At 52.2% G+C, this 27,973-nt stretch overlaps 1 protein-coding gene across 8 annotated transcripts in view; it reads right to left on the reverse strand.

Annotated features, from left to right (window-relative positions):
* Window positions 1–27,973, reverse strand: part of SEMA4D (semaphorin 4D) — a 132,553-nt gene that overhangs the window by 39,957 nt on the left and 64,623 nt on the right. For 4 of the 8 annotated variants that reach the window (XM_043870500.1, XM_043870493.1, XM_043870498.1 and 1 more), the window contains exon 2: window positions 8,079–8,140. The gene's annotated coding sequence lies outside the window, so the exon portion shown is untranslated. Of the gene's footprint in view, window positions 1–4,691; window positions 4,731–8,078; window positions 8,141–9,461; window positions 9,533–19,961; window positions 19,986–23,862; window positions 23,884–27,973 lie in introns of those variants that run through there. The other 4 variants (XM_043870494.1, XM_043870497.1, XM_043870495.1 and 1 more) reach the window with 4 other exon arrangements.

Here is a 27,973-nt window from a genome sequence, read left to right on the forward strand (position 1 = left end):
CAGACACTGCACCCCAGAAGCTGCTACAGGGTCAGGGCTTCCTGCTCCTCAGACTGGCCTGGAACACAGGACAGACAGGGACCCGACCAGCGGGACAAACGCACGCCTGGCTGCCCAGCTTCTTCCCTGTGTGGGCACTGTGTGCAGCTGGTAAAGTGATGGGAAGGAAGGGAACAGAACTGGGGTTTCAGTTTCCCGTGGAGACTCTGGCTTCCCAGTTCCTGTAATACTCATCAAGGATGATGGCCAGAGCTAAGACCAGAGAGCTAGGTGGAGGCTGAAATGTGTAAGCACACTCACCCGTGCAAGCACACATGTGTGCTTAAGTACAGACATGTACACACACACCACATCCATACACGCAGGGCCAGGTCGTGCAGGAACAGCTGATTGCCTGCAAGGGACAGGGCCACCCTGATGCCACCTCATGGCAAGAATAGGCCAGTGCTTAACAGAGAAACTTGGGGCTGGGGGTCCCCAGGTCTCCTGGCACCCACCCTCTGTCCCTGCCCCATGACCACCTGAGTCCGGCTGCTACCTGCTCAGACTGTGCACCATATGTGAGGTGAATATATGATGAATATACCCGCAGGTGAACCTGTGGATATCAGTGGATTGGAGCAATTATCGGTAACACTGGGGTCTGCCTCTGACCCAAGGCCCCACCAGGAACCCAGTGAACCTCTGAGATGGACTCATTCCCGGCTTCTCAGGAAAGGTTTAAATGAAAACACTGGCCTGAGCAGAGGCAGGACCCTTGCCAACCACACGTGGGGAAGAGAGTGCAGCGGGACCCCTGCATTCTCTACACGCTGCCCCCAGGGCCCCCCAACGCAGTCCACAGGTGCTCAGTCTCCTCCTCACGCTGAGTACCCTCTTCTGCAAAATGGGGGAGCAGCTGCCTCTCCCCTCCCCCACGCGTCAGTCATCCTCACCTCCTCCTCTTCCTTCCACCCCCACCAAGCCAGCCCATTTCCACGTCTACCAGTCCAACTGACACCCCGAGGCCCTCCCTTTCTAGAACTTTCACCTTGCCCCCATCACTGTCAGCCTCCTGACCACCACTCTTCAGGGTGTCCAAGGGACAGCCAGCTCCTCACTCCCTCTCCAGCGGTCCTCTTCCGGCTCAGCCTCCCCAGACCTCCCTCAGCTTGCCCCAGGCCAGTGCCTGACCAACTGTGCTCTGACATATCAGAGCAGACCAAACCACTCAAGAGGGTCTGGGGAGACGTTTTGGCTTCCTGTTGCCCTGGTTAAGTCACCGCCTCCAGGAAGCGCTCCTGGCTCCTTCCTCATTTTGCCTGGGAAGTTATCTCTCATACCCCTGGTGGGCTTGTCTGGCTCTACAAAGCCTCGCAGGGAGCACAGCTCACCCTCCACAGTACTCTGGGTGGGGGAGGGTCTTTTTTTAATTGCATTTTGCTTTTTATGTGTAATAAGGGGCACTACCACCCCGGCTCCACTTCACTAAGGAAGGAATCACAGGGGACTTCACGGTGAGCACCTGCCACCTGGGGGATGTTGGGCAAGGGCCAGACACCAGGAGCCAGGCCACATCTGCCCGCCCAGCTTCCCTGCTCGGGCCCCACTCTGCACCTCCTCCTCCAGCCCGAAGGCTGCCTGGCCAGGCTCCCTGCCTCCACCCAGTGTCTGTTCTCCATCCCGACGTACCTATTAATCAAGGAGTACACCGAGTCTGTTTCCTCCAGGGACTGGCCCATCCTAGGTGGAGGCGGCACCTCTTGTCAACAAACAGCTTAAAAGGGCATTATTTTCAGCTTTTTGATTCCTGGAGCCTCTGTCCCAGGTCCTCCAGCCTGGCAGAGTAGCTCGAAAGCAGCCAGAGCTGACGCATGAATGGAGCATGGCTTTGCGCCAACACAGCTATCAGAGGACGGGCCCTGGGCTACAGGCCAAGCCCACGGGGATGTAGCCCAGATACCCAGCGACAAGGGCGCAAGCCACACTGAACGCAACATCAGATACACCAGGAGGCTGAGGAGGCTAGGAGGGGAAGAAGAGAGGGCTGCCTCACGAGGAGCCAAGTCTTGGAGAGGCCCATCACGTGGGTCACACGTCACCCTCAGCCTGGGCCCAGGGTGGGGTCCCTGCTCTCCAGCCCTTAGTAGGGAAGTGAGGTACAGGTGGGTCCAGAAGCCCAGGCCAGGTGAGAGGCTCCGAAAGGGACTCATTCAGCAATCCCAGAGTGTCCAGTGAACACTAAATACACCCACAGAAATCCTACGCAGCTGTAGGATACCCAGGCCCTGGGGGAGAGCTGTCAGCGTGGATGATGCTACCGGCTGGGGATGCACCAGACGCAGGCTGAGCTCATTCCCAAGTCCATGTCCACCACTACTGGTCCAATAAAAGCAACGCTCATCCCCCCACCCTGAACTCTCCACAGCCTCCCACGCCCTCACTTTTGCTTCTGTTCTTGCTTCCTGGGGTAGAGACTGCTGGCTTCCTGTCCCAGCACCCATGTCCCTCCATTCTCACTAATAGTATTTTGATTTTACATAGGAATGGCAGTTTGGCCAGTTTTCCTGGTGGCAGTTCTGAACAAAGAACTGTGAATAGAAGTTAGAGAAGGTAGGAATTCCAGGAAAGTTTTTTTTTTTTTTGTCATACATTGATATGAATCAGCCATAGATTTACACGTATTCCCCATCCCGATCCCCCCTCCCACCTCCCTCTCCACCCGATTCCTCTGGGTCCTCCCAGTGCACCAGGCCCGAGCACTTGTCTCATGCATCCCACCTGGGCTGGTGATCTGTTTCACCATAAATAGTATACATGCTGTTCTTTTGAAATATCCCACCCTCAAAAAACTTTCCTGGATGCCCATCAGCAGATGAATGGATAAGGAAGCTGTGGTACATATACACCATGGAATATTACTCAGCCGTTAAAAAGAATTCATTTGAACCAGTCCTAATGAGATGGATGAAACTGGAGCCCCTTATACAGAGTGAAGTAAGCCAGAAAGATAAAGAACATTACAGCATACTAACACATATATATGGAATTTAGAAAGATGGTAACGATAACCCTATATGCAAAACGGAAAAAGAGACACAGAAATTCAGAACAGACTTTTGAACTCTGTGGGAGAATGTGAGGGAGGAAAGTTTTTTAAAGGAGGCTGACTCAGCTTTATTTTGGTTTTTTTTGGTTTTTTTTTTTTGGCTTCAGCCTTTCCTCTTTTTGCTGCCTGGAACTCAAACTTGATGGCTGGAACTCTGCCAGCCACCTTGTGAACATGAAGGTACATGAAGATAAGAATCTCATTCTAAGAACAGCCAAGTAGAAATCCAGAAAAACTGAGGACCCTCACAACATACTAAAGACTTTACACCTGCTTTCTTCTGCCTACCTCTAGACTCGATAATAAATTATTTAGCTTTTTAAATTACTGTTTTTTTCTTCTAGATCTGTTGCCAGCAGTTGTATATAATTACAAACAGACACAACCTCTTTGTAACACATTTACCAAACAGAAGCAGCAGCCAGAATAATGTTTTTAATGTAAATCGGAGCATATCATTTCCCTACGTGGAATGTTTCTCCCTCAGATTAAACCCAAGCACATGGACTTGGCTGACCTTCTATCCAGCCTCTGCCATTTCATTTTCCCTTCACCTTTTGGTCCTAGCCATTTCTGGATATGTGGAGCTGCAAAGAGTTGGAAATGACTGAGCGACTCACAACAACAACAAGGGCCACCTGCCTTGTGTCCCCAGATGGCCTTTAAAAAAACCCACATGAACAGCCAAAGGTCAGGAGGGTCCACGTCACACAGAGTTGACTCCTCTTGGGGGAGGGAGTGTGGGGGCCAAATGTTTTACTTTATGATTTGAAAGGGTTTGATGTTTGCTCTTTTTCAACAAGCATGCATTGTTCTGTATAATTTTTAAGTGCTAAGCAAAGCACAGGGCACACACACACAGACACACAGCCACGGTGCACTCAACCAGGGACACGGACTCTGAGACTGCTAACAGGATGCTGCATTAAGAATCAAAGCCTTAATGTTCAAATGGATACAACTGGACCAAGCGCCCATCCTGCCGGCTTCCATGGGTGTTTCTGCTGGGAGCCGAGGCTCTGGAGTGCACACTTGGCCTCCCCCATGTCAAAGTGTCACACTGAGACAGGAGCCCATTAGAAAGACAAGGTCAACACAATGTCACATCCATTACCTGCACATAATTGTGCTGCTGCAGCCGGAGTGCACGACCCCACTTTAAATGTCAGGAGAATGGAACCCCAAGGGGTCTCTGAGCCCATCCCTCAGGGGCCTGTCAGTGTCTGTCACACAGCAGCCTTCCACCCGAGTGACTGTGAATCATGTCAGCGGGTGGGACAGAGAAAAACAGGCTAAGGGCTGTTTCAGGAAATCATGCACACGTCTGTGCATGTGTGTGTGTGTGCATACATGCATACATGTGCACGTGTGTATCAGCGTATGTATGTGCTGTGTGCACATCTGTAAGTGTATGCGCTCCATGTACTGTGTACATACATGTACCTATATTTATTCAGGTTCATTCATGCATCTATATACCTTTAGGTATGTGCATGTGTGTCCATGTGTGTACATGCATGCCTATGCAGTATGTGCAGCACACAAGTCCTGATCTGGCACTGTGTTCTCAGATGTGCCTAGTGACTGAAGGCTAGGATCCTACCAGGAAGGAACTGTGGGCCAAGGGTGTTGTCTGAGGTCTGTCCTGCCCACACCGCACCTCGCACGCCCGTGGGGGGAGGGACCAACCACCTGTGCAACACCATTCTACACTTCACACGTGGACTGTCTCTTTGGAAGGTGTGCGGTGCCCAAGCATAGCATGTGCACCTGTCTCTGAGCCCAGATAGTTTAACGCTGGCTAAAAGAAGATAACCCCCACCCCTGGCCTGACTTTACTGGTCGGCCTGCCTCTGGGGAGGAATGTGTGTCCTTCAGGGTTGCTGACACCATGGGGAGCTCGGCACAAGATATGCTCCTAGGCTTGTTTCCCCAAGGGTCAAAGGATGCTGTGTGCACTGGGAGATATTTGAAATGCCACTAAATCTGGTGTTTCAGTCCTCACTTAGACCTACAGAGAGAGCAAACTTAGATAAATGACACTGTTGAAAAGTTCTGCCTTAAAACGTAATTTATTTGCATTCTTAATTTTCTCCTAATCATATAAGACTTTCCTACCTTCAAAAGTAACTCCAAGGGTTCTTAACTCTACTAATAAAGAAATGTAACTTAAATAAAACACCTAAACATTCCCCCATGAGGCAGAGAGAAATTACTTCAAAAGATTGCAGTTAGAGGGTGCTGGTGGGGCTTCCCTGGTGGCTCAGATGGTAAAGAATCTGCCTGCAATGCGGGACACCCGGGTTCGATCTCTGGGTTGGGAAGATCCCCTGAAGAAGACCATGGCAACCCATTCCAGTATTCTTGACTGGAGAATCCCATGGACAGAGGAACCTGGCAGGCGACAGTCCATGGGGTCGCGAACAGTGGGACACGACTAAACAACTAACGCTTTCAGTTTTCAGGGGTGCTGGTGAGGTGGAGGATTTCTGACGGCAATTCTGAATTTCCAGACGGCTCCGACTTCCTAGTGATTCTTGGGCAGCAATCCTATGGACCAACCCAGTGTGCAGAGCTACATGGACGAGGACAGGCCCGTCACACTGACAGCAGGGCATCTGGAGGGATGCGCCTCCGCGGGGGCTGGTTAAGAGACATGTGCAGGGCACTGAGGCGGCTCCGTCGGAACTGCCGGAAAGCACATGGCATCTCGACCGTGTGGAAAGACAGGCATAGAGCAGCAGGCCAGGGAGACCCGTATGTGTCCAGGCAGGAAGCACCGGTCTACTCACACACACACAGATACGCACAAAAGACACACACAAAAGGACACACACAGGGACAGAGGTGCCCAGTCTGTGCCGGGCTGTGCTGAGTCGCTCAGTCGTGTCCGACTCTTTGCGACCCCGTGGGCTGTAGCCAGGCAGCTCCTCTGTCCGTGGGGACTCTCCAGGCAAGAGTACTGGAGTGCGTTGCCATGCCCTCCTCCAGGGACAGGTACCCACGGAAACATACAAAAGGACGCAGGCATGGCCACAGACACACAGGTGCACATACACTCATATGGACACAGACACACGTCCAAGAGTTAACACTGATTATCTCTGGGGAGGGGGAACGGCCAGGGGACTCACATTTTATGTTTGCTTTCAAAACAATGAATTACACTTTATACTGCTTTGCAAAAACTTAATATATTAAATTTTTATGTCTCCTCTATACTATATTCAAGTCAGTGAGAATATATTATATCGAGAACATTAACCTGTGGAGCTGTGTGTAATGTTCCACAACCCAGCCCATTTCTTGGTGTTTACTCTTGCCAATTTTTTTGCCCTTTTTTGCACTTACATAAAAATGAGAAGTGGCTTCTTCTCTTGCATGCTTTTTATGACCACAAGGTAAAAGTAACAGGAATCTACTCCTGCCATTCCTTTGACCTTTTTACATTTACATAAAATGAGAAGTGACTTCTTTTTCCTGCATATACTTCGTGCTATTATTATAATAGACCACAAGGTAAAAGTAACAAGAGACTCCACCCTCTTAGGCCTTTACATTGGAATTCTCCAGCAACTCAATGTAGTACTGAACAGAGGAAACACTCTTACTTTCAATTTTCCTGTGTCTCAAAATCTTTCTTTAAAACAAAGTGTCCAGCAAACAAAAGACAATCTATGGGAAAATACTTGGAAAAAAATACTTATAATATAAATGCCTGGGACTAGAATTCCTAATAAGTGCAATTATTCCTAGTAACTGGGCTTCCCAGATAGCTCAGTGGTGGATTCTTTAATCCACCTGACAATGCAGCAGCCACAGGAGATGCAGGTTTGATCTCTGGGTTGGGCAGATCCCCCAGAGGAGGAAACGGTAACCCACTCCTGTATTCTTGCCTGGGAAATCCCATGAACAGAGGAGTCTGATGGGCTACAGACCATGGGGTCACGAAAAGTGAGACACAAGTGAGCACACACTGAATACAAACACACACTCCTAACAACTACAGAAAGAAAAACTCAAACTAGAGAGCTCTGGCCCAATAGAGCAAATAATTTAAAATGTGCACATACATAACCAGTCAATACACACAGAAAGTGCAAAGTGTCCCTAGAAGTGAAGCTGTGTTCATTAAAACTGGCGCCCAAGCTGGCACAACTGGTTCTCGCGATTGCCACGCATGGCAGATACCAAGGACCATCCTGGCAGCAGGTGTATCGAAAAGCCAGAGGAAATGACAACCCTACTTGCTCATCCACAATACATGAATAGCATAACAGGAAGAAAGGGATGTGAGGGCTTGCCTTTTGTTTTTACCAATTAAACTGGCATATCTCTGTCCTCTAAAGCTAGAGGTACATGGCTGACCATGTATTTACCAACAAAAATTAAGACTGATCACAAAATGACTCGATTTCACAGCAGATGACACAGACAGTGCTCTTTTCACACCAGACCTCATGATGACCCCCACGTGGGTGTGTACTCAATTGTGTCTGACTTTGCGACCCCGTGGACTGTAGCCCGCTAGGCTCCTCTGTCCATGGGATTCTCCAGGCAAGAATACTGGAGTGGTTGCCATTTCCTTCTCCAGGGGATCTTTCTTGACCCAGGGATGGAACCCACATTCCTGCGTGGCAGGCAGATTCTTTACCACGGAGATACCAGGGAAGCCGCCCTGTACTCCCAAAAAAGAAGATGGGGCCTTTCAATGCCTAGACCAGGGGACTGCATTTCAGAAAGGGGGCAGGGGAAGGCGCACAGGGTGGAAAGGCGGCTGGGGCAGGGGGAGGAGAGAAAAGAGAGGCAGTGCCCCTACTGCCCTGGGGGCTTCCCCTTAAGCCAGCCCCAAGGGGCAGTGGCCAAGTCCAGATCTTTGCCCCTAACATCTCACAGGAGGACCAACCTCCAGCTGGATCCCACTGAGGCTTCTATAAGGTGTTAACTCGGCTAAACTGCAAGATACATTGAGAAACAAAGGGGATTTTACCTGTATCTTGTGCCTTCTCGAAACTTCCCAATCGTTTCTAGAAGTCTTCAGAAATCTTGGCTCTGAAAATAATGGGAAACAAGAATATTTAAACACTTCAACTATCCACATAAACTCAACAGTATTTCTGAAAAGGCCCCAAAAAGAAACTCCTGCCTTCACTTCCGGACCCCCGCAGCTAATTCTCTGACCCAGGACGGCTTGGCATTTGTGCACTGTGCTGGCAGGAGGGAGGGAGTGTGCAGTCACTCGCCCATGAACAAAGGAAGTACAGCCTCTCAGTCACCCATGTTCAGATCTGGTCCCCAGCCACTGACCACCACCATTTCCCTGCAGAACAAGCCATTCAAATATGAGCCAGAGTCACTGTCAGCTGAGAGTCCATCAATCAAAAGGGTATTATCTATTGTCTACTGACTTCAGATATGTATTCTTTAGAACTCACCTTCATTGAAATCCAAAGGCACCAGGCAATGAAGGAAAAACAGATACAGAGAACATATTTACAAGAAAATGATTTCCTAAAGGATCCCTTTAATTCATTTTTTTCTTTGCTTTTCATTGTTTTTAAGCCAAAACAGCAGAATTTCCACAGCTGTGTAGCCAGTCTCTATATTATACATTACCCCTTCCCAGTGTAGGATGGAGCCCTCAAAATAGGAATCCTCAAATCCAATAAGATCACTGACTCTCAGATAAAGAGAATCAGAATTGCAAAACCAAAGGTCACCGTGTAGGATTAAAGAAGGTTTAGAGGCTGGTTACATGGATGCTGACCCCTCTATGACTGCAAACGATCCAACATATTTTTTAAACCTCAGAATCAAACCCTAGCAATGTGTATGGTGGGAATTATTTTTTTCTTTTGCTTTAAGGGTTGATACAATTCCTGCCATTTTTCTTAAGACAGCTGAGAAGTTGGAGATGCTCCCTGGAAACGCGGTTACTGTCTCATCTCTCCCACACAGCCCCCGGGGAGTGGGACCATCAAGTCTGCAGCACAGAGATCAGTTTGTATCCCTCTCTTACATATCCACCCAGGACACATGATTTCCAGGGCCACCCAGGGCCCCCTCTGGTGCTCAACAGCTTGGGTCAGCAGATGAGACCTCAAAGTGACAAGCAGAGATGATTGGGATTCACCCAGCCCCACTGTGCTCTGCTGCCTACCACTGGGTCTGGGTCTTTCCTATACCAGCGGCTGCTTCTGATGGCCGATTTACAAGCAAAAATATCTTCAGATGAGCTAGCAGGGAAGTACCCCTGGACACAGTTATATCCATCCAAGACAGGGAACCTACATCCCCTGTTTAAATGCTGGGGGAGGGGCTGGCACAACTGATGGACAGGTGGTGGGCAAACGCAATGAACTGTGGGATTTACCTGTTCACACGGGGCTTTCCTATCACGAGGGCAGGCGGGGCATAGCAGCCACCTGGGGACCGCTGAAGACACTTCAGGGAACAAGGAAGCGAGTCACCCGTAAGTAAGAGGTTTAGGTAAACAACGTGAATACCAAGAATTATAAAACCGAAAAACTTCTCTCTTCTAGAATTCAGTAAGTCTTTGTCATTTCAGTAAACAGAAGCCCAGAGGTGCTCGTTCTGTGGTTGGAGGACAAGTCGCGTATCATATTCACTCTAATTTCACAGTATTGAGCAACAGATGAAAGAAAGCAGGCGAGGGTAGGTGTGGGTGGGTGTGTGTGTCTTAATCACCTCACACAATGCACTTGGATGCCGGCACCCTCATTTTCCACCTTCAGGCCAAGTCTCCCTATCTCCCCTCTGTCAAACAGCTTCTAGCCCCCATGTTCCTGAGTGAAAACACTCACTAACGGCCCAGTCAACCGCGAGGCCCATGGGGCCCCCGTCGTCTGCACCCTTTACCACAGCAATTTTTCTCTTCTCCCAACATAAAACCCACAGGCTATAATTAATTATCACCACACTGAAGAAGGCAAAAGACAAGCTCTATATGCAATTACTAACCACATCATTCTTGTCCTCCCCCAAACTTGAAACTTTTTACTTTGTATTGGGGTGTAGCTGATTAACAATGTTGTGGGTTCAGGTGAAGAGCAAAGGGACTCAGCCATACATACACATGTCTCCATTCTCCCCCAAACTCCCTCTCATCCAGGCTGACACATAATCCTGAGCAGAGTTCCATGCGCTATACAGTAGGTCCTTGTTGGTTATCCATTTTAAATACAGCAAACTCCCTAACTGTCCCTTCCCCCTGGCAACCATAAGTTCATTTTCTAAGTCTGTGAGTCTCTTTCTCTAACCCTTATCATTCTAATTATGCATCTCCTCTGACTATGCATGTGTGTGCCTGCTCAGTCACTTCAGTGTCTGACTCTGTGGGACCCCGTGGACTGTAGCCGGCCAGGCTCCCCTGGCCACGGGATTCTCCAGGCAAGAATACTGGAGTGTGTTGCCACCCACTTACCGACCCAGGGATCGACCCTGTGTCTTCAATGTCTCCTGCACTGCAGGTGTATTTTTTACCGCTGAGCCACCGGGGAAATCCCCCTGACTCTGCATATGTGCTTATAATTCACATAATGCACAGTCCATTTGCAGAAGAGAGGAATGAAATAAATCAGGAGAGAAATGTTTCCCTCTCACACTGGCAGGAGAAACTTGACCTTCAACTCCCCCCCAACACCGCACCTCCAACCCTGTAGGAGGGTGTGGGAGCCCCAGTGACCATGCCCTGAAGGCAGCTGTTTCAAGACTGTTCATAACAATAGCACAGAGCCCCGGTGAAGGGGGTCTTTGTCTTGCATGCATCTTGCCTACATTCTGCCAACATGATCTCACCTGAAGGCCCCTTGCCTCAGCAGTAACCCAGTGTTCTCTTTAGCGCATGGAGAAGACACAGGTACATCCCAGGCATAGGACTCTATGGTGAAAATGGCCTTGTTCCAGGTCTGGCGTCTCCATTTCCCAGCTGTATGTCCTTGGGGAAGTTACTGGACTTTTCTGTGCTTCTGTTTCCTCATCCAGAAAGTAGGTCTAATAATAGTACCTATCTCATTTGGTTGTTGTGAAAATCCACGAGTAATCTATATGAAGAGCCTGAAACAGTGTCTAGCGGCCAGGAAACTGTGAAACTATCAGGTAGGACTCTCCCTACCTGTGAAGCAGAGCCAATTATTCCTAACTTGTTAATTACCTACCTTGTGAGATATATATTGGGTAGGCCAAAAAGTTTATTTGGGTTTTTCTGTAACATTTTATGCAAAAATCCGAACGAACTTTTGGGACAACCACAAAAATATTAGGGTTTGGCCCCCAGCATGTGTAAGCACATTCCCCACACCCCCTCAATCAGGGCTCTGACAGCCTCCTCCTGTCACGGGAAATTGAGAGCTCAGTGCCTGGGTGTGCCTGGGGCCATGGCCACACTCTCCCGGGAGCAGGACCCCTGCTTCTGATGGTTGTGGATGGGGACGAGCCTCGAGCCTCATCTGCTGAACGTCCTCACTTCAGCCCAGAAGCCCACCCTGGAGGTGCCCAGGCACTTCACTCACACGCCGTCTCTAGGGGCAACGTTCACACGCAATGGGGCCACGGGGTGACACCCGCCAAGATTTCAGGTCCAGACCCTCTGACCCAGCAGTTTTCTACCTGGAATTCAGCTGGGCACACCCTCACATGTACAAGATGCCCAAGTATGAGACTGCTGACAGGAAAACTCTAGAAATACCCAGAAGTCCACGGTCCATCTGTTCATGTGCATGTGTGCATATATGTATGTGTTTGTATGTATAAACGTGTATTATGTGCTACATATGTGTAAGCTGATTTGTGTATGAGCTATGGCACATCTACAGGGTGTGCAGCTATTAAAAAATAAAGAGGTCACTGAGATGAAACGATGTTCATGATACTTAGTTCAGTAAAAATTAAGGTTCCCAACAGTGTTATAGTATGCCTCCTGCATTGGGAGTGCAGAGTCTTAGCCACTGGACCACCAGGGAAGTTCTGGGTGTATTTCATTTTTGATGATGTGTATTCTTCAGTACTATTTGAATTCCTACCACATGCTTTCCTAATTAAAATATTTAAAATCTGATATTAAAAGCAAAATGTATTAAATGTGAAAAACTTCGAAAATAAAAAGTCGAAGAAGAAAACATTCGTGGCAATTTCAAAACACAAGTTATTATAACTATTAAAAACATGAGTCCCTTTTTGAAATTTACTACATGCACTTCATCAAAATGGAAGTTTTCAAGAACAGTAGCAGACCTGACATCATCTCCAGCCTCTCCAACATTTTGGACATTTTGTTGGCAATGTTTATCCTAAGAAAACTCAGATAGAGGAAAGCATTTCGCTGCAGGTGAGTGCCCCAGATCCCAGCCTCAGCTGAAGGACCCTGGGAAGTGGGAGGGGGAGGCTGGCAGCCATGCGGCAAGAGGAACAGAGAATGGAACTCAAGAAAGAACAAGGGACCTGTGGGCGGTCGGGCTGCCAGGTGGGAGGAGGAGAGGGGAGAGGAGGGAGGAAGGAAGGGGGGAGGGGAGGAGAGAGCGGCCCAGCAGGAACTGTGCCCCATCCTACCTGTCGCAGGCTTCCCCAGCACTGTTGCATGTTGCATAGTTAAATATGATAATGCTGGACATTCAGATCGTTTGTCAATTTCCCACATAAAATTCACTTTTAAAGACTGATTTTCTTGTTTAATTTTTAAAAGACTGATTTTTAACAACCAGCAAAACTTAAGCAAGGCGGCTTTCTTTCTAGAAGGCAGCATCTATCTGCAGAGGTCAGGGGCCACACGGAGAACACCGGGAAAAGACTCAGCCCTTAACCTATACGGCGGAGGGGGCCAGTGAGGGTGGGGCAGGAAACAGGCTCAGAACTTATTCACCATGTTTGTTTCCTTCTACTGGGAAATATTGCACGTAACTTGCATGACTTATATTCATTTGATTTGACTCACTTCTCAGTTTTCTATTAGTTAAGCTGTTTTTGAAAAGGTGTGTTTTCTATGCTATTAAACACAGTCAACATCTAGAGCATTTTTTGTACTGCTTTCAAGGCAACTAAATGCCTTAATTCAGCTCATGTTTATTCTCCCCCTAACGCGGAAGGCTGCAAAGTGTGGGGGCCAGAGTCTAGACTCTGAGGCCAGCCTGCCCAGGTTCAGGCCTGGTGCTGCCACTTCGCAGCTGGGTGACCTAGAAAAGTCACTACCCCGCTTCTCAGCTACTCCCCCAGCCTCTCCACTCCCCTCAGCTACTCCCCCAGCCTCTCCACTCCCCTCAGCTACTCCCCCAGCCTCTCCACTCCCCTCAGCCACTCCCTCAGCCTCTCCACTCCCCTCAGCTACTCCCCCAGCCTCTCCACTCCCCTCAGCCACTCCCCCAGCCTCTCCACTCCCCTCAGCCACTCCCCCAGCCTCTCCACTCCCCTCAGCTACTCCCCCAGCCTCTCCACTCCCCTCAGCTACTCCCTCAGCCTCTCCACTCCCCTCAGCTACTCCCTCAGCCTCTCCACTCCCCTCAGCCACTCCCCCAGCCTCTCCACTCCCCTCAGCTACTCCCCCAGCCTCTCCACTCCCCTCAGCTACTCCCCCAGCCTCTCCACTCCCCTCAGCCACTCCCCCAGCCTCTCCACTCCCCTCAGCCACTCCCCCAGCCTCTCCACTCCCCTCAGCTACTCCCCCAGCCTCTCCACTCCCCTCAGCTACTCCCCCAGCCTCTCCACTCCCCTCAGCTACTCCCCCAGCCTCTCCACTCCGCTCAGCTACTCCCCCAGCCTCTCCACTCCCCTCAGCTACTCCCCCAGCCTCTCCACTCCCCTCAGCCACTCCCCCAGCCTCTCCACTCCCCTCAGCTACTCCCCCAGCCTCTCCACTCCCCTCAGCTACTCCCCCAGCCTCTCCACTCCCCTCAGCTACTCCCCCAGCCTCTCCACTCCCCTCAGCTACTCCCCCAGCCTCTCCACTCCCCTCAGCTACTCCCTCAGCCTCTCCACTCCCCTCAGCCACTCCCCCAGCCTCTCCACTCCCCTCAGCCACTCCCCCAGCCTCTCCACTCCCCTCAGCTACTCCCCCAGCCTCTCCACTCCCCTCAGCTACTCCCCCAGCCTCTCCACTCCCCTCAGCTACTCCCCCAGCCTCTCCACTCCCCTCAGCTACTCCCCCAGCCTCTCCACTCCCCTCAGCCACTCCCCCAGCCTCTCCACTCCCCTCAGCTACTCCCCCAGCCTCTCCACTCCCCTCAGCTACTCCCCCAGCCTCTCCACTCCCCTCAGCTACTCCCCCAGCCCCGCCACCTCACTCCCCCATCCCCACTACTCCCTCAGTTCCCCACCTCCTCACCTACTCCTTTAACAACCCCCCCCCCAACCCCTCAGCTACTCTGCTGAGGAAGCTGCATGAATGAGGAATTTAACACGTGCCCACCACAGGAGTATACTGTAGTATATACAGTGCATGCTACACTGAATCAATGTTAACACAGAAACAAAACAACACTGCACTGTTGTGATACAAGTGGGGACACCCCTCAGTGTGGGCAGAGATCCACCAGAACCTCACAGCCACACACAGTCACCTTGTAGCAGAAACAAGTGTCGGGGGGAAGCGGGTTCCTCAAGCCAACACCAATCCCCACAGTGGTCTACTCTGTGATCTAGCCGGCCCAGACTGAAAGCTTCTCTTTCTAAAACACACTGTCGTGACATCAGCTTTTACTACCAACCCCTCGTCCATGAACCTGAAAAGCTCTAAACTCTGGGTGCATCCTCTAACTCCAAACTCCATCACGTCCTTTCTGCCGAGGTCCATGCGCGGGGCTGGAAAGAATTTCCAGACATGAGGCAGAATGAGAAGAGAATAGAGTTCATTAGTGCTGTTAGAACATCAGGCTGGCTCAAGGGAGAGCCGACCCCCTTTGAAGGCTAGTAGCCAATTTTTATAGCCTCACTCCCCACCCCAAAATTCTCTGGAATTTTCCAGAGAAAATTCCTACTGGAATGGTGGCATTAGATGATTGGTTAGGATGCTCCAGGGTGGGGCAACAGCATCAGTATTTTACCTAATACAGGGTCAGGGAACTGGGAGGCTCAGAGCAACAGCTGCTATGGGGTTTGGTCAGTTCCAGAGATTTTGTCCAGTGACCTTGGAAAGGGCTCCACACTCTCTTTCAGAATTGGACTTGGCTGCCCCAGAGTGACCTCTACCCTCTGTTCACAAGATATGCCATGGCGCCACCCAGGGCCCCCTTCAGGCCGCACCCCTCCCACCCTCCTTCAGGGCTTAGAGAGCGCACAGTCCAGAACCGCCCCAGACATTCTGGCTGGAGCTCCCTGTGTCCCCAGAGTCTGCGTGATTTCAGGGGCTGAGAACCAGCAGAAACGCCACCACACTGCCTGCCTTCCCCAGGGTGATCCTGCCTTTCTGCTCCACACATCCCAGCTGCACCCCACTGGAAGCATCTCCACCACACTCATCCCCCCAAATCCCGGTGGTCACTGCAGTTTGGCTCATGGGCCAGGGCAGCCTGAAAAGTGCCCTCAGAGAGATGGATGGCTGGATTTGGCTGAGATTCACTTACTGGGTGTTGTGAAGAATTATAAGCAATAGGAATAATGAACATCCTACCAAAAGGCCAAGGTGAGATGGTGGTCAGAAGAGCAGTACAGGCACTCCTGACAGATTCTGCCAGCATTGCTCACAGTGGAGATTTCTACTGCGCTTTGCTGGGAGTGCGCTGTGAGTAACCCAGGGCATTAGACCCTCACCACTGTGAGTGAGTCAGGGAACCACGTCCCCCGTGGGCAACTCCGTGGAGTGTGCACATGCCTGATCATAAACACTGGCCACCTAGAGGGGCCTGTGGGGCAAGAGACTTGGCATTGGACGAGGGACACCACCAGCCGCGTGGCCTCCTGCTGTCTCTGGGAGTGGCAGTGACCTAGTCCCCAGCGAACCCTGGGGAGACAGGCTTTGTGTTGCTGCTGTGGAGGAGAAACAGACTCAAAAAAATGCAATAACTGGTCTGGAGCCACGATCAGAGCTGGGACTCCCTCCCTCCAGGATCTCGCAGCACCCAGAGGCCTTGTCAGCACCTCCTGGGCTCTGGGAGGGTGTGTCAGAGCAGGGCAGAAACCGCTCTGGGGAAGCCCTGTGTCTCCAGCTGGAAATGATGCCCCTTCTGCCCTGGAGCCAGCAGCTCCCACCCTTCCTTCTCCAGGAACTCGAGGCAGAGACGAGGGGCCATCCCAGCCCCACAGCGAGCACTTCAGAAACAGTGGTTCCTTCCCTTCACCATTCGGTGAAGATGTCACAGAACCTGCCCAGAAAGAATCATCTGGAATCTGGGGTAGGTGGAGGACTGCATGCAGGGCAGGGCTGCATGCAGGGCTGACCCCCAGGTGATCACAGCCCCCTCCAAGTGTCCCCAAGGAAGGAAGCACCTGTGGTTGCACCAGGAGACTGGACTCCTCTCGTCCTGCATGGGGCCCCCAGACCCAACCTGGCTGCAGAAGGACAAGAAGGTCTCTGACAAGGCAAGAGGAACTGGCTTGGGAGCCTCACCAAGCCCAGGCCCAAATGGGGATTTCTTTTTTAAGTCCAAAACCACAAAATGCCACTCTCTTTGCTTCATATCTAGTGATTCCTTAAAAATATATAGCAGAAGTACGAAGTGAGGCCAGCTTGACCACAGGCCATCATCCAGATTGAATGGGCAAGGGCTGGAGCCAACATGAGGCTCTGTCCTTTCAGCCTTGCTGCCTCCCTGGACTTGGCCATCCCTCCCGGCTTGGCAAACCCATCAGGGAACCCACATTCTTCTGCAAAAGCTCCGTGAAGGCCCAGGTCACCTCACCCTGGCAGGACACAAAGGAACAGTCATCACCCCATCATCTCAGGTCCAATTCCACCTCAGGAATTTGTGCACACACCATCTGCACAGACCTCTGAGTCTGATTCGCTGGCTTCCACACCCCTTCAAGGAGACTTCCAGGAACGTCAACTCGGCCCTGGACTCAGCTGAGCACCTTGTCGTAAAGCTTGTTATTTTGAGACTCTGCTGCTTTTGAACCACGTTCAAACCACACCAGCTACAGCCAGGCAATGGTGGACCAAGGGGCCTCTGTCTGTCTGAACGCAAGGTGCTTTGGAAACTGCCAGGAAGGTCAGAAGGGTATGGAGCCCAGCTAGATGGCCAGATTAGAAAAGGCCTGTGTCCCTCCGGACGGCAGGAAGGTGCCTGGGAGTCACCTCTGCTAGAATTCCCAGCGTGAGCTTGAGTCCAAGTCACAGTGAGGATTTGACTCTGCCGCCGCCACGGGGAACAGACCATCACAAGCCACTGCTGGCCGGACCCCAGTTCTGTTAACCTTCAACCTGCCCAGAGCCCAGCCTAGTGGCCCCTGGGGCCCGCAAAGGCCCTGTTTTTCCAGCAGATGGAATTCCACAGTGGGCGGGGCATCCCTTTCTGAACCCTGAGTCACGTTCCAGATGATTCAGAGCTTGTGAGACGCGGAGAAGTGGCAGCTGGTGCGTCACCATCAGGCTGTCACCTTCCAGGTGGAAAACCCCAGCTGAGGGGTTAATCTGCCTCACTCTGTCCTGCAGCCCCCAGGAGGCACCTCTGCCCTGAGACCACAGCTAGGGGGGAGGTTAGAAATGAAGCAGGAACAGAGGCTGAGAGAGGGGTCTCTAGCCAGGAGGTCTATCCTCCCAATCCATGCGAACCAAAATTAACTGAAAAATCTAAAAGACATTTGGCTGTTGTTGTTTAGTCGCTCAATCGTGTCCGACTGTTGCGACTCCATGGACTCCATCGGGCTCCTCTGTCCATGGGATTCTCCAGGCAAGAATACTGAAGTGGGTGGCCATTTCCGCCTCCAGAGGATCCTCCTGACTCAGGGGTTAAACTTGCTTGTCTCCTGCCTTGGCTGGTGGATTCTTTACCACGGAGCCACCCGGGAAGCCCCAGAGATATTCTAGGACATTCTTAAACCACACAAGGTGGGCCGCCAGTTCCGCCCCCTCTAGGGTTCTGCCACCCTATCTCTGGGGAGGACAGCATCTTGGCCCAGAATGACTGGGCCCAGGGGCAGGGCACCTTCCTCAGCATGGGCCATGGTTATGCCAGGCCGTGGTTAAGCCAGGCCCCTGGTCAGGGAATGGCCTCTGGGCACTGCCCACACTCGCTACCTCACACAGGCTGAGCGTCCTCATCCAGAGACACAGGATGCGGAGACAGGATGCAGGGATGGAAGGAAGCGGCCCCCAAATATGGGTCTGGAACAGCGCCGGCCGGAGGAAAGGGCTCAGTTTTCTCACATTTCAGAATCCTTGGGTAAGATGCATGTGGTTTTAAGGGCTGAGTCAGTGTGAATAATCGTGCTTCACTAATCTCTTTTCTGACCGTCCGACTTGCTCAGCTGATAGAAAGCAGGGCTGTGAGCACACATCAAACATCCCCGTTCTGTGGAAGGTGACACAGCTGGGAGGCCTCACTTCCTGCAGAACTGGCCCTGGTTTGTGGCCAGCTGGCCGTGCCTTCCGCCACAGAACATCCTCCTCGGGCACCCCCTGCTAAGACCGACCCGAGGCCTGGGCAAGGTGCTGGGCTCCCCGTGAGCATGAGGGATGCAGGGTCTGGCCTTTCTCGTCCAGTGGGGACCCCTGATGACCATCGCCCCCAAGGAGGTCCACCTGACTCCTGCTCTCCTCACGCTGTGGGACATGGAGCAGGAACTCTAAGGGGGCAAATGTTCACCGTGGAGGGTCCGACAGGTGGACCCACTGGGTCCCTCGGGGTGGGCTGCTGCCCCCTGGGGTGGGAGAGTGTGCCTGGTGGGCTGACCTCAGACAGAAATGGCATGATCCCTGGTCCTAGGAACGGGTTCTTCCCTCGTCTGCAAAGCTGGCTGCGGGCCAGCCTCACCCAGGCACTTCTGCTTTCCCCGTGACCACACAGGAGGACGTGGTCTAGACAGATGGCCCTGGGCAGTGTGGGTGCCACTTCCCACAGAGGCACTTCCTTACGATCCCAGCCGTCACAGGCTCAGGACGCTGCCGCCCCCAGGGCCACAGCTTCCCTCTGGGCCCCAGGCCCACTGCCACCATCAGGTCTCTGCTGGGGAATCCTGAGTCATTGCATGCCAGACACAGCGAGGGGCTCAGGCTAGCTTGTGAGCACCTTCTGAGGGCCAAGTCTGGGCACCATTATGGGCGTTAGCCACACCTGCAGGTGCCCAGGTGGGCACTGGGCAGCAGAGGAGAGGGTGGGGATCCTGGGCTTTCGGAGCTGTGCAAATGTCAACCCGGTGTATCCTCCGAGTTTCCGAGACTCTGGCCCTTCATTCCAGACAGGAGGGAACTGAGGCACTGACCGCTCTCAGTCCAGGCTGGCTCCCCCTCCACCAGGACCGTGCTCCCCCTGCACTGGGACCCTGACAGCACTCAAGCCAGCCCTGCCTCCAGGTGTGGGGTGATGGGAGCCCCCAGGGAGGAAGTGCTCCCGGAACAGCAGAAAACCTCCAACCACAGGCTTCCTGTGGGGGCCCAGGAAAAGCAGAATTCTTGTCCTGAACCTTGACCCTGTCAGCAGCCAATGCGGCTTCCCTTAGGGCTGGTTTGGCCCTGCCCTGCCTACCTTCCATCAGTCTCTCAGCATCCTTCTCAGCCTCAGGGTCCCTTCCAGCCCCTCAAAGTTCTGGGTCTGGAAATTGATAGGGAGGGACCCAGGGGTGAAGTCATCCATCGCAGGCCCAGTAAGCAGTGACTCCCAGGGTACCAACAGTCAGGGTGGCCCCAGCTCCCAGGGACCAGACCACCTGATGCAGGCCTGCAGGCAGCTCCCCCCACCCCACCAGAGCCACCCCCTGTCCCTCTGGTTACCTGTAGCCTCAGCCTCACTCGAGTCACTTGTGAGAAGCCAAGCAGACGCACAGCGGAGCACTGACTTCCCCATCATCACTGCTTGCACCTTCTGGGGGTGGGGCCAATAAGGGAGTGAGTCAGGCCACCTATGACCCCAGGAATGTACCAACATCTCACGGGGATTCCTCTTTCCAGCAACCACAATCATCATCAGATATTCGCGGATAAGAACACCAACGAGGCACATCAGTGTCGACCAGTGGGGTCAAGTGTCCGAATCCCACTGTCTGACCCTAGGGCTGCTCCCCACATCCCCTTGCAACTCCTCAGGGCTGCAAAGTGCAAATTTCCCCACTCCAAGTTGCAGCATCTGACCCAGGTGGACCACAGGGCATTAGCAAACACCTCTGGGCCTAGCTGGGCTCATTTAAATACAGTTTCTTATCAAAACCTCAACTCATTCCAAGTCAGGAGTCCAGCACACTTTGGAAAAGATGGTTTGGGCTGAGGACGCCTGCATCTGAATCTCCAGGCCATTCACTTATCCCTGCCTCCGGGTGATGCCTTTCCCCAGGGAAGTCGAGGAAGCAAGTCCTTTCCAAATAAATGCTCTCTGCTAACTAGGCCAAGCAGGAGTGCACACTACCCATTTTCTCTTGCTAGCTTAAGAGAAAGGCATAAGAGTGAAACGAAATAATTTACATAAACTGCAGTCTGCAGAGTGAATGAAGAGTGACATTAGTTTTATGCTCAAAAGAATGTGGTTTCTGTTCAATGTCAAGTTGTCTCAGGACATTCTGAAGACTCAACTGATGATACAACCTCATTAAAAACTTCGAAATTACAAAAGCTTGGGAAAGTTGCTGCTTCACCCCGTGCTCAGAGGGGAGCCCCCAGTGGGTAGCTCTGCATGGGGAAATAGTCTTGCCTGGCTGCCCAGGACAGGTTCCAGGCTTGGGCGGCAGCCACATCTAAAGCATCCACATGTGATGGAAGTTTCTAGAAACATTTCAGCCACAGGGCCGGGGATTACTCAGACGCCAGGACACACGTAACAAGGCTCTCCCAACTTGCAGGCTGGAAACTTGCAGCACCTGCTCCAGCTTGTCCAGCCCACCCCTTCTTCCCAGCCCTCTACCCTGCCAGGTCCCTGGGGCATCTCTCTTCGATCTCAAAAAGCCAAGAAGAGCCACACTGGGTAACCCCCACTTCCCTTCCACCCCACACTGCTGCAGGGAACCCACTGTCAGTGCAATACAAGCCCCTCAGTCTCTAGTGGGAAACAATTTACTGCCTCCCTGGTGGTTCCTATTGCCAGGCTGCAAAGCCTCCTCCACACCCCCCATCCCAACCCTGGCAAGAGCTGGCACCTGGCCAGCAGCCCGGCCGACGGATCATTATCATCCCAGGCCAGGGGATCCACAACAGTTATCACTCACTGGTGAGGGCGGAGCTGGGCCTGGCTTTCTGGAGGAGTCTGACAAGCTCTGCCACACGGGTTTCCTTGGACTCAGCAATCCTACAAGTTCAAAAGGATGCCAGCCCAGGAGTGTTTATCTCCACATCGCTTTAACGAAAGTAAAAATTCAGAATCTAAATGTACACTCATCAGGAACTGGCTAAATAAATAAATACTACAGCAGCTCTGCAGGCAGCACAAACCATCAAGTTAACGCTTGTTGACAAGTACAGATAAACACAATATATCATTAAATGCAAAAGAGAGATGATAAAACAGCACTTAAATGTAAGCTTATTCATGTAAAGAAATTGCCAGGAAGGCTCACACCCAGAAGGGTGTGAGCATCGTGGCTCCAAGCACAGGCTGTAGTTCACTCCCTGATCCCAACAGGGAAGCCTTACCTGTCTCCACAGGTGAGCTCACTGGGGCCAAGCACCTGATCTTGGGCCATGACCTAAGATCATGGGGCCTAGCATGTTGGCCATGACCACCTGCTGCAGGCAGAGGAGGGGCACCAGGTACGGGCAGTATGCAGTTCAGGGGCATCTTTAATTTTCTTCTTCGGAGTATTCTGCATCTTCTAATTTTTCTACATTAGGAAATGCACTTTTCAGTCCTTTTCTTACAAAACAATCATGTCGTTTCCAAACAACAACCGTTTCTCCAGATTCTTTCAGTCTTTTTGCCCCCAGGCCACTCCACATTAAAGGAGAGGTAGCCCCAAGGGCCCCCAGGAGTGCGGTCCTGCCATCCTTGGGGTGGCTTTCCAGCACTTCCTGTCCTCAGCCAGACTAGAATCTGAACTTTCAAGTCCCCAGTCCGACCCTGGTTACTCGTGTCTCCATCTCTGAGTGTCACACCGCATCAACCACCCCCCGCCCCACCTGTGCTGCCCCATCAAGCTGGCCCCATCCATTTACCCACCAGGAGAGACATAAATCAGTCTGGGTGCTGGGCCCAGCTGCCTGGGTTTGAGCTCTGGTCCCCTTGCCAGCTGTGTGACCCCAGGCCAGCCACTTAACCCCTCAGCCCCTCAGAGTCTGCAGATGCAGCTGGCCTAAAAGTACGTGGATTATTGTCACACATATTATTGTGGATTATTGGCATGATAGATGATACCCACTCACATTAGAGATGACATTAATATCTACCACGGAATGCCCGGAGCCATTCACTAAGCCTTTAACGAGATCATTCGTAGCAGTGAAGCTGCCTAATCCTGCCAGGGGCAACAGCTGCAAGAAAAACAACTCTTGGCCAAGTTTCATATTTTGCTCTTTCTACAACAATTTTTCCCAAAGAAACTGATCAGAGGGAAAGAGCTTTGTCCTTAAAGTCTGCGGAAATCCACCACTTCTACACACCTCCGAGCTGCTCTGGTCTTGGCCTGTGACTCTGACACCCTGTCCTAAAAGATGTCAACCTGCGGGGTTGCACCAGCTTACCCGAGGACATCTGGGGATAGGTGTTAGTGATGTGAGCAATTGCCTCCTTCAGCAGCCAAACGTTCATATTCCAACATAAAGAATAAGAAGATCCAAAAAAAAAACCAAAAAAAAGAATAAGAAGATCCATGGAAGGGAGGGGGAGGGCAGTCAGGGTTGCCCACAGCCAGCCTGTGAAATCCAAGCAAGGACAGGCAGCCTGTGGCCCTGCCCATGCATGGGAGTGAGGCCCACGCAGGGACAGCGGGAGCAGTGCCCAGAGCCGCCAGGTGCCTTGGACACCTGCAGTGGCTCAGTAATCACTGATTTAACTCTAAAACATTCAGTCACTGGGATGAGTCAGCTGCAGCTCTCAGCGAGAACGCTCTCAGAGAAGATAAATCAAACAGCCCTCTCCAATCTTGGAGGTGGCTGCCACGGGATCACCCAGGTCTTCAGTGGTTGCAGTAAGAGCCCCTGAAGAGATGAAGAGCCATTAGCGTCCATAATGGGAGAAGGGCTGGCACAGAGCCGTCCCCGACAGCCAGGAACAGGGCCACGTGAAGCTGCCACCACATCTTTCTCCGTTCCTCTACCCCCACGTGTGAGGCAGACCCAACCCACAGCCCCGATCCCATAACACTGTGGTCCAGGGGGAACAGAGCCCTGCTCGACGGTCACCCAAGGACCCAGACGCACATGCCCATGGACTCTGTGCAAACAAGACAGAATCAGAGGGCAGGGCCAGCTGAGTGCGGTCAGTGCCAACCAGGCAGCCCCCCATGCTGCTCTGGGTACTGTTTCCCGCACCTGGAGAGCCAGGCGGGGACCCCGGGGGCACTTGGGGGCCCAGACCTGAGGACCTGCAGTCACGCCACCTTAGTGAGAGCCCTGGAACACTTAAATATGCAAGTGAACACCCTCCAGTGTCCTCTCCCGTAACAAGAATGTGCAACCAAGAGAAAGAGGGCTGAGCGGTGCACCCCAGGACAGGTAAGCCCAGAAGCGAGATGACTGGAGCATACACACCCACCAGGCCAAGTCAGCCCTGAGACCATGGCTACCAGCTTCCTCTCTTCAGGTCCTGCCTGCTCCACGGTTCAGCTTCCCACGTCCCCGGCCAGCTCTGCCCCCTTCACCTGTTAGGGGAAGCACGCTGATTGAAACCACCCACCCTGGCCAGGCACCATGGTAACCATTTGCATGAGTTGCTTTATGACAGGAGGTCCTGGTAAGGAACAGGGAACTAGTAAGCCTCCACCAACCAGAAGAGTTCGAGAAAGGTCAAAAAGAGACACCACCTGTTCAACTACCTCCCAGAATCCTTCTCTCTGGTACCCATCTTGGCTAAACAAGACGTGCACCACCAGGAAGGACTCTGAGTCAGAATTATTGGCTAAGAACAACCCGGACACTAATCCCATCACCATAAAACCCGAGGCTGCAAGCCATGTGACAGAGCAGTTCTCCTGGGCTCCCTTACCCTCCTGCTCTCCGCCTGGGTGCCCTTTCCCAATAAAATCCCTTGCTTTGTCAGCACATGTGTCTCCTCGGACAATTTATTTCCGAGTGTTAGACAAGAGCCCAATTTCGGGCCCTGGAAGGGGTCACCCTTTCTGCAACACACCTAGGAGCCCTGGCCATGCCCCTGCACAGCCAGGCGGCCCCCTCAGGGTGCCCATGCTGTTTCCTGCCCTGAGAATTCTCCAGCAGCCGTAAGGAGCAGCAGGGGGCCTCTGCTCACAGCTCAGACCTTACCTCTGCAGTTCCTTAGTCTCCCAAGGACAGTTCATTCCCACGGGAACTCTGCTGCCAGGGTGAAGATGAGGAGCTTGAGTCCTTCTCAGATGAGAGAAGGACCTCAGGAAATAGGGTGCTGTCCCCTCTCTACCGGATCTCCAGCAGCTTGCAGAGCCTGTCCCCTCAACCCACCCCCAGGGGGCTCTGAGCAGCCTCCCAGGCAAGAGCTTGCAAACACCCTGCACAGAGCTCCCGCCAAAGCTGTCTGCCCATCCACAGGGGACTCCAAAAACAACATGAGGCCACAGACACGGATTCAAAAGGACCAGACACACACGTGCACACAGCACATCATATCTGCCCACGTGCAGCAGAGACCGCGGAAGTGGGTGAGAGTGGGGGCCAAGGCGGGCAGAGCCCCCACGGGCGCCACGCTCCTGCCTCACATCAGGGCTGCTGAAGGCAGCACATGGGCAATGAGCGGTCCTGGCAAGAGTGAAGCTCCAGTCCTGGAGGTTCAGCCTGATTTTCTCAACCTGAAAGGCCCCAGAACTGTCAGCTGAGTGTTCTTTTCAACCATGCCCTGGAGCACAGTCCCCAGCCAGCCCATGCTGCTGCTGCTGCTGCTAAGTCGCTTCAGTTGTGTCCAACTCTGTGCAACCCCATAGGCGGCAGCCCACCAGGCTCCCCCATCCCTGGGGTTCTCCAGGCAAGAACACTGGAGTGGGTTGCCATTTCTTTCTCCAGTGCATGAAAGTGAAAAGTGAAAGTGAAGTTGCTCAGTCGTCTCCCATTCTTAGCGACCTCTTGGACTGCAGCCTCCCAGGCTCCTCCGTCCATGGGATTTTCCAGGCAAGAGTACTGGAGTGGGGTGCCATTGCCTTCTCCAGCCAGCCCATGGCCAGGTCCAAATGTTAACTGAGTCCAAGCTTGCCATGCTCACCACACAACAAGCCAATGAATCCAAGAGAGGTGTTGAGGCAAGGAATATGACTTTATTCGGAAGGTCGGCAGACCAAGAAGGCAAACTAATGTCTCAAGATAACCATCTTATGGGCTTTGGGCACCAGGTTCTTTTATAGAACACAGGGCGGGTGGGGGTGGTGAGGAAATGTAAAAGAGGCAGAATAGAGAGGCAGAGGTAGTGAGGAAGTAATAGTAGAAAGGGCCCTCAGTCTTGCAAAACATCTCTGAGAAAGCCTGTGGAAGGGATGTGTTAATTTCTTCTTTCCTGCAGCCATTCATGGGTGGGCTGGGTTGGATTATCTCCCTGTGAGCTGAACAAAGGTACTTTAGTTTAACGGTTAAGCCGAGGGGCAGGGTTCTCCAAGGCAGGCCATTAGGGTATGATCATAACAAAAGCAAGGAAAAGCAAATCAAAGAAACAGTTCCAACAGGGAGTCAGAATTGGTTCTCCTCTGCAACACAACCCCGTGCAGGGCAAAACGGGGCCACACTGGCCTCACACCCACCACTGTGCCCTGGCCTCTGGCTCTCCTTCCTCTTTGTACTCCCCCTGAGATGCCCTCTGGGGATTCGTAGGGCCTGAAGAATAGAGGTGGATTTGGTGTTGCAGAATGATACTTAGTAACCACGCGAAAATTAGGTGAGTTTCCAAATTGAGCCTTTAATTAAAGCAAAGACATACTCCTTAGGATGGTTACAATAAAAACAGAAAACAGGCATGGGTGAGAAAGTGGAGAAACGAGCCCTGGGGCCCTGTTGGTGGGAATGTGAAACCGCACAGCTGCTATAGGAAAGAGGGTGGAGGGTCCTCAAAAATTAAATACAGAATTGCCATAATCTCTTAATTCTACTTCCATTTACACACCCAAATGTACAGAGAGTGAGGTCTCAAACAGGTTTTTTGCACACCCACATTCAGGGCAGCATCATTCACAAGCCAAAGGAGGGCAGCACCCGAAACATCTACTGATGAAGCAGGTGTGAGATACCCATACACACAGTGCAATTATATTCCACAGCAGGGAAGAGGGCTTTCAGTGAATATGCCTCAGACACCCCCAACCTGCCGCCCTCCAAGATGGCCCAGCCAGTGACACCATCACCACCCAGCACTGCAACTGCACCCAGGGGTGCCGTGAGCCAACAACGCAGTCACTCAAAGGTGTACAGAGCTGGAACTGTCAAGAAAACACCAGCATCTAGGGCTACTCAGCGCTCAACCATTCACGGCTCTTCTCTCCAGGACCTGAGAGAGACAGGAGAATCAGAAGAGCGCCCCTGCACAAGGAGAGTGGTGAGGCTCAGGGGCGTCTGGGAGCACCTGAGACAGCGTGGGAGCACCAGGAGCCCCCTCCCCTTCTAGAACCTCTGCCCCCACTGACTCGGCCCTTCCTCCAGGCTCACCCCACTGGAACAGACATACGCAGGTGGAGAACTCACATAGCACTGCCATGCATGATCACCACGGGAGCCGTCTCTAACTGTCTGAGCTCCAAGACCTTGGCCAGGAGACATAATGACCCTTCCAAAAAGTGGGCTCTGATAGCCTGCACAGCCAGCCGGGCCTGTCCCATGTCCACTGGTTCCCAAGCCACGGCTACCCCATCCCCACCACAGGCTGGGGAAGCCGAGTTCCAGGCAGGGTCAGGGGCCACGGTCCTGGTGACAGCCAGGCTCCTGGAGACTTCAAGAAGTGAGGATGTCCACAGGAAGTTTCTGGTCATCTTGTGGACTGAGGCGCATTCTCCCCACCAAGAACTCCCAGCCACACACGCCAGGTTGACAGAGACCCACAGTCAACTGGAATACACGTCTGTGTGTGAGTGGTATGTGTAGTGTGTGGGGGTTTAGGGGTGTACATCTGTTTATATGTTCTGAAATAAAGTAAGAGATGATTGAGAACCCTGGAGATCAGGGTCAGAGCTGACAATTGTGTTAGACCAGGTCACAGTTCTCGTGGTTTGTTGGGAAAAATATTCCCCTCAGGGTAAAGTCCTGGATGGTTCAGACAGTAAAGGATCTGCCTACAATGCAGGAGACCCCAGGTCTGGTTCCTGGGTAAGGAAGATCCTCTGGAGAAGGGAATGGCAACCTACTCCAATAATTTTGCCTGGAAAATCCCACGGACAGAAGAGCCTGGCAGGCTACACAGTCTATGAGGTCGCAAAGAGTCGGACACAACTGATCAACTAACAAGGTCTAGAAAAATTTCTAAGGCAATTTTCACATGAAATGGGACAATGTCAGCAGTACGTCTGGTGGAAAGTATAACCATTTCCGAAAGCTTGTTCCTGCATTAAACCCACCTCTCTCATACAAACAGCTAAGAGGATAGTCAAATTCCAACCCAGAGAGGGCACTTCTACCAAAACCCAAGTTCACCAAGTCCAGAAGTATAGCATATGCAGACCCAATCCAGTAAGAACAGGTAGGATATG

The sequence above is a fragment of the Cervus elaphus genome, chromosome 16, assembly GCF_910594005.1.
Source record: "Cervus elaphus chromosome 16, mCerEla1.1, whole genome shotgun sequence".
Lineage (NCBI taxonomy): Eukaryota > Metazoa > Chordata > Mammalia > Artiodactyla > Cervidae > Cervus > Cervus elaphus.